At 40.5% G+C, this 7,285-nt stretch overlaps 1 non-coding gene across 1 annotated transcript; it reads right to left on the bottom strand.

Annotated features, from left to right (window-relative positions):
- Positions 1–6,718: 6,718 nt before the first annotated feature.
- LOC141616126 (small nucleolar RNA R71) lies at positions 6,719–6,824 on the bottom strand. Its single transcript, XR_012530496.1, has one exon. It is a non-coding gene; the product is annotated as a small nucleolar RNA R71 (small nucleolar RNA).
- Between the last annotated feature and the right edge of the window lie 461 nt (positions 6,825–7,285).

Below are 7,285 nucleotides of genomic sequence, written 5' to 3'. Positions count from 1 at the left end.
CGTCGTGCGACGGTGGTGATCGATTGATCCCCTTAGGTCATACCTAAAGGGTAACACTCTTAATTGATTATTTAATTGATCGTATGACGATACGGGTTAATTAAATTACTTAAAATTGACGGACGATTTTGGAAGTAATATTTACGTATCTCATTATAATTTGATTAAATAAGATACGGTCTAAGTGATCGAATTGTTTTGTTACTGAGATGAAATTATTGTTTAAGGAAACAATTGCATTTGAATGAATAATTTATTATAAATACAAGATGTTGTGATTTATAATTGGTAAAATATTTCGGTACAAGTAATTATGAATTACTAAGTCGATTTTGTATATGACGTATTTTTATTAATGCGTTGATTTTTAATATGTTAAAAATACATAACAATTTTACATGACATGTGACATGTGACACATTGACAAATTGACAAAGATAAAATGGAATCCATTTTATCTTAAAATGGACCGAAATAATGGGGTGATATTAGGAAAATATTATGTTGATTAATTAAGTGGAAAACATAATCGTTCTTCCTAAACCTAGCCATGCATACCTAGTGGCTCTTGTGAAGAACACCTTGCTCATGCATTGGCCCTCATAACCCATCCCTCTACCCGGTTTTATTAAGAGAAAACCATGGGTTTTTCTCTACAATTTTTACCTTATACACTACTTGAATACTAGTGCATTATTCATTCATTCAACCATCTAAAATAAGAGTTTTAGAGAGATAAAAATTCTTCCTCTTTCTCCCTTTCTCTTAACCGAAAATTAAGAGACCAATATAATTTTTGGGTCAATTTTTATTTAAATTAATATTGTTCTAGTATCAATAATATTAATTTTATTTAGAGGTTACCTTGGGTATTATTCCTTGGGAGGGATTCTATACTTGAATCCTTTGTTCTTCCATTTTAGGAGTGCTCAAGAACAAGTAAGAAGGAGATCTTACTTGTGCCCTTTGATCCGAAATATCAATGTAAGAATAATGATTTCTTCTCTACATTTACTTGTGTTTGCATGCATAAGATCAATGTTTAATTTTATGACTAAATTAATTCATCACATATATGAATATGTTAAAGTAATGAGATATAGATTCCTAACAAAAGCTGCGCCGGATGTGTCCTGAATGGGCCCTGAAAAGCAAGGAAGAAGTAGACAAACAGTTCAAGGCTGGTTTCATCAAAGTGTCTGAGTACTCTTATTGGGTAGCCAACATTGTTCCTATACCAATGAAAGACGGGAGGATTCGGGTTTGCGTCGACTTCAGGGATCTGAACAAGGCGAGTCCAATAGACGACTTCCCTTTGCAACATGTTGACATTCTGGTGGACAATACTGCCGAACATGCTCTCCTATCATTCATGGACGGGTATGCTGGGTACAACCAGATCAAAATGGCTGAGGAAGATATGCACAAGACTGCATTCACTACGCAGTGGGGTACATATTGCTACACGGTCATGCCTTTCGGCCTCATAAACGCCGGAGCAACCTATCAAAGAACCTCTACCACTCTCCTACATGATATGATGCACAAGGAGGTGGAGGTATATGTCGATGACATGATTGTCAAGTCAAGAGAACGGGACGGCCACATCAACGCTTCGGAAATTCTTCGCTCGTCTGCGGAAATATGACATGAGACTAAATCCTCAGAAGTGTGCATTCGGGGTTACCTCCGGAAAACTCTTGGGACATGTCGTCAGCAAAAGAGGCATTGAGATTGATCCAACCAAAATCAAAGCCCTTCAATAAATGCCACGACCTAAGAACGAGAAGGAGATTCGGGGATTTCTCGGTCAGGATCAATACATCAGCCGCTTCATTGCCAAGCTCACCATAATTTGTGAACCAATATTCAAGAAACTTCGCGCCTCCGATCACACCGATTGGGATGACGACTGCCAAAAAGCCTTCAGCAGGATAAAGGAAATCCTATCCAAACCTCCTGTCCTCATGCCACCTCAACCGGGAATCCCTTTATCCCTATACCTGACTGTTACCGACACAGGCATAGGAGCAATGCTAGCACAAACGGTCGACGGCGAAGAACGAGACATCTACTACATCAGCAAAAAGTTCATTGAGTACGAGACAAGGTACACCCAACTAGAGAAGACATGCCTTGCCCTAGTATGGTCAATAAAGAAGCTGCGGCATTACATGCTCAGCTACATGGTCCACATCAACTTCAAGATGGACCCAGTCAAATATATCTTCGAAAAACCCGTACTAAACGGAAGGCTGTCTAGGTGGACACTCATGCTGTCCGAGTTCGACCTCAAGTTTGTACCCCTCAAGGTTATCAAGGGAAGAGCAGTCGCCGATTTCCTAGTAGAGAATCCCGTCCACGAGGACCCAACGACCGACACATGGTCACTTCCTGACGAGGACATCCTCTGTGCCGATTCCGACGCATGGGACCTATACTTCGACGGTGCATCTAACCTGAGAGGCTTCGGGGTAGGAATCCTTCTAATATCACCAGAGGGAGAACATTTTCCGATCTCAGTCAAACTAGACTTCGCCGTCACCAACAATGCCGCTGAATATGAAGCATGCCTCATCGGCCTACAAGCAGCCATCACACTTGGCATCAAGAGACTGAGGGTCCACGGCGATTCCTCGCTCATCATCAATCAGGTGTCCGGATCATGGAAAATCCGAAGTGACAGTTTAGCTCCCTACCGAGCGAAAATCAATCAAGAGGCCGAGTTCTTCGACCAAGTCGACTACTTCCACTTGCCACGAGATGAAAATCAATTTATTGATGCCCTGGCAAAACTTGCCACACTCGTCAATATACCTGACGACATGACATCGATGCCCCTATGTGTCGAGAGAAGGAGCGAGCCAGCTCACATTTGTGCCATCAACGACGACGAGGAAAGCCATGATGAACCTTGGTACCAAGCCATCCTCAACTACAAAACCAAAAACGAATTCCCTCCCAACTTTGATCAAAGAGGACAAAGAGCCATCCGTTTTCTTGCATCACAATTCGCGATAAACCAGGACCAACTATACAAGAGAACACCCCAAGGAATTCTCCTCCTTTGCATTGACCATCACAAAGCCAAAAAAGTCATGGGAGAGGTTCACGACGGAGAATGTGGCTCTTACATGAGCGCAATGATGCTTACCCGGAAGATCATTCGGCTAGGTTAATACTGGACCACCATGGAAGCCGATTGCCGTAACTACGTCAAACATTGTCACAATTGCCAAATCTTCGCCAACATATAACACATACCATGATACGTGCATTTTATATAGTCTTTTTGGTCTATTTATACACGTATTTCTATGCTTTTATCGTAGTTTTATGCTACGAAATGCCCCGAATATTCTACTTTCGTTTGTTTTGTTCTATTTGCAGGAATAGACCAGAAAGTAGTGAAATCGAGCCTTTTATCATCCGTTTTGCATGCATCTGGAGGAAGAGTGAATTTGGAGCGGAATTATAGCTGTCTTGGGATGCGTGAAGCCGTTTCGGGAGCTAAAAAGGACAAGTCAAAGCTGAACTAACGGATTTGTGAGCTGCTGAAGTCAAAGTTACTCGATCGAGTACATTTCTTGGTCGATCGAGTGCTTCTGCTAGGAATAAGAGTTCGATCGAGCACTTTCCTTAGTCGATCGAACAGTTGCAATTTAAGGTTTAGTCGATCGAGTACTTATTTTACTCGATCGGACGGTTTGAGCTCTGATCTACTCGATCGAGTAGTTTTAAACCACTCGATCGAGTGGAATCGTTATTGGGCTTGGGCTTTTTATTTTATTTCCGTCATTAGGTTAAATAAATCCTATTTTCTTATAAATAGGAGAGTAGGACGTCATTTGTAATGGGGTCCGGGGGATCACACGTTATTTTATCACACGTTACTTTCACTACTGCTTTTCTTCTGCTTCTTCCTTCTCTTATTTCCAGATCATTATTGCTGTAATTTATTCCTTCCCTTTACTCTTATTTAATGCCTATTTCTTCTTTATCTCTCTCTTTTATTCTTGTTCTCTATTTAATTATGTCTAGCTAATTCTCTTGCTAGGATTAGGGTAGTCAATGAATGGATGTTAATTGCTGATTAGGTTTATAGATTCGTCGTTGTTGTCTAAATCTATGTAATCACTGCTATAACTGTATCCTGCTAGTTGATTCGAAGCAATTAGCCTTTTAATTTAGGTAAGCCTTGACCTAGACCGAAAGGTTGGAAGGGGTTAGACCCGCAGTGAACAATAGGATGATTTAGTGAGGGCGAAAGTTAAGCTAATAGCATTTTTGGGCGAATTGAGACCGAAAGGAGATATTCGTTGCCTCTTAGACCGACACATCGACTAATCTGTGACCTTAGCTGCAATTGACTGACGTTCATTCATGACCCGAAATCCTAGTTCCCTTATCTTACTGTTAATTTCTCTTATCTTTATTTCTCTCGCCTTAGTCTCTTTAGTTTAGTCAAAACATTTCAAACCCCCACATTGTGACATTAGACAGACCGAGTAGACAAGTGAATAGTGACCGCCTCCCTGTGGAGATCGACCCTACTTACCACTGACTTCTGTTAGTAGTAGCTAGGTATTTATTTTTGGTACAGAAACGACCGTATCAAATTTTGGCGCCGTTGCCGGGGCGGCAACTATTTATTTACTTGTTTTATTTTGTCTGTCTTTAGCCTCAAGGAATTTATTCCTTGAGGCAGTTCTTATCTTTTTCCCTGAGTGCTGTTTTGATAGGCCTTACAGGTTCTACCTAGACAGTTCTAGGTGAAAGATCGTCAAAGGGAAGGCTTGAGTACCTTTGACCCGTCACCTATGTCCCATTATATGGCGCAGCAGGTGACTCACTACGGGAGATGTGGTGCTGCTAAGCACAATTGATACGTGCATATTCTATACACTTTATCTGTGGTTTTGGCATGTATTTCTATGCATAATTGGTAGCTTAAGGCTGCTATTTCTCTCGAAACGGTTTACTTTGGATTTTCTATGATTTATTGTAGGAATGTGTGGAAGTAGGCTAAATCAAGCCAAATTCGTCCTCCATAAGCAAGTTCAAGGAAGCCAAGAAGAAGGAGAGTCGCATTTACTCACCTTGGGATTCGTGCAAGGAGTGAAGAGTTGATTGGAAGCAACAAGGAGCCACTGCTCAGCATTTTCAGTCGATCGACAATGCTTTTCAGTCGATCGACCACTGGAGCTCAGTCAGAAGCTACTGTTCCGCATACTCAGTCGATCGACCACTATGGCCTGTCGATCGACCTGATTTCGAGCTAATAATTATTTCTCCGTGTTAGACTTTCAAAAGCCCAACTTGTAATTAACTTTGGGTATCTTTTTATCAGTAGAACGCAGCAACTTTTAGGTTATGCTTTCATTCTGGAAAAAACTTAGTTTTCAGATCTAGCTTGAGACGGAAACCTTTGATTCGAATGCTTTGTTCTTGATATTCAATTAGTAAGCTTTTTATGCAATTCTTCCTCTTTCTTATTTTTCCTTGTTTTTTTGATTCTTGTTTCATCAATTAATTTCAGCAATTGAATTTCTCTCCTTTGTTCTAGTTAGATTCCATCATGTTAAATTTGTTCTTTATTATTAATTTCGCAATTAGTGTAGGTATGATTATGCGTAGGTAATTCCTTTGATTGGGAATAAGGTGAGCCATGGTATTAAATTAGGATTGTCGTGTAGCATGAGTTATTCCGTATTGGTCTCGCTATCTTTTGATAGATTTCTTTGCTAGATTGAAAGATTGGTAATTTGATTTATCGTTAGATTTAGAATTTCTCTTGAGTGAAAGCTTTGATAAATTCTAGGGAATTATTAGACCGTGAGGTTATTTGAGCTTTGATCGAAAGACTAGCTTATCTTCCCTGAGACCGTATTATGAGACCTCTGCTGCTTAACTGACCTGTTTTTTGCCATGGTGAACCGAAGTTCCCGATCCTCTTTTTATCTTGTTAAGAATATTCATTTTAGCAATTAGCCAGTTAATCAACCAAATTCAAAACCCCCCAATTTATTGTCACTTTCATAGACTGAAAAATAGCAAACAAAATCAACCTTGTCTCTCTGTGGTTCGACCCTTACTATCAGTAGCTATAGTTTTAGTTTGGAATTATAAATTAAATTTTGGTACTAAACGACGGTATCAAATTTTGGCGCCGTTGTCGGGGAGACGATGTAATTCTGTTTGCTTTATTTTAGTTTATTTTTCTTGTCTCAAGGAACTTTTGTTCCTTGAGGCCGTTGCTTACCTTTGCTTCTAGTTTTGCTTTTGCACAGTTAGAAGACAGGTTTTTGAGAGGAAGACTTGAGTACTCTCACTTTGGAAGTTATGGCTACGATATACGATAATTTTCAGCCAAAGAAGCACCACCTTCCAAAGGGGCGCCAGTTACCTACCCCTACTACCGGTAAATTCGAGTTTCGTTCCTCTTATATTGATTTAGTGGAATGGAATCAGTTCGCGGGTCTGCCAGATGAAGACCCCTTGAAACATATGGAAATTTTCACGGACTCATCATTGTTCAATACCTATACCGGGGGGGTAACTCAAGATGAAGTAAAGAGGTTTATGTTCTTATACTCCTTGAAGGATTCGGCGCGAGATTGGTACCGCTACCTCGATAGGGTAGCAAATTTGAGTCACCGATTGGACATCTTTAGCATTAGCCTTCTACAAGAAGTACTTCCCGCTTTCAAAGACTGATGCCTTGAAGGGTAAAATCACGAGTTTTCAGCAAGGAGCCGACGAAGATTTTTGTGAAGCATGGGGACGTTTCAAACGTTTGGTCCGAGCTGTCCCTCATCATAGTTTCCAGCAATGGTATCTTTGCAACCTATTTTACAATGCTTTATATGATGATTACAAGGTCATTTTGGATGCAGCTGCTAATGGTAGGTTCCAAAATAATACCGGTCAAAGTAAAGGTTGGAACACCATTGAGGAGATGGCAGTCCATAAAGCTGAGTTTGGAAGTTCACGTGGAAAGTCACGAAAGCAAAGTGTAGAAATGACTGCCGTTATGACACTTATGACTTCCATTTCTACCCGTCTCGAGAAGCTCGAGACTTCTGAAGCTTCCAAGGAGAAAGTCGAAATTCCGGTTCAAAACTCAAATGAGATCGAGAAGTTAAGAGAGATGGTCCAACTCTTTTTTGGTTCAAGTGGCGAATATGGAAGCAGCCGGGATTGAGTCCTCACGGAATTTTGTGAAACAATTGGAGAATATGGAGGCTAAGCAAGCCGCTAATTCTTCAAGCAAATGTGAAGGGCC

Source organism: Silene latifolia, chromosome 11 (assembly GCF_048544455.1).
Source record: "Silene latifolia isolate original U9 population chromosome 11, ASM4854445v1, whole genome shotgun sequence".
In the NCBI taxonomy this organism is placed as follows: domain Eukaryota; kingdom Viridiplantae; phylum Streptophyta; class Magnoliopsida; order Caryophyllales; family Caryophyllaceae; genus Silene; species Silene latifolia.
Note: the sequence above shows the minus strand (reverse complement) of the source record. Positions and strands in the feature narration are given on the sequence as shown.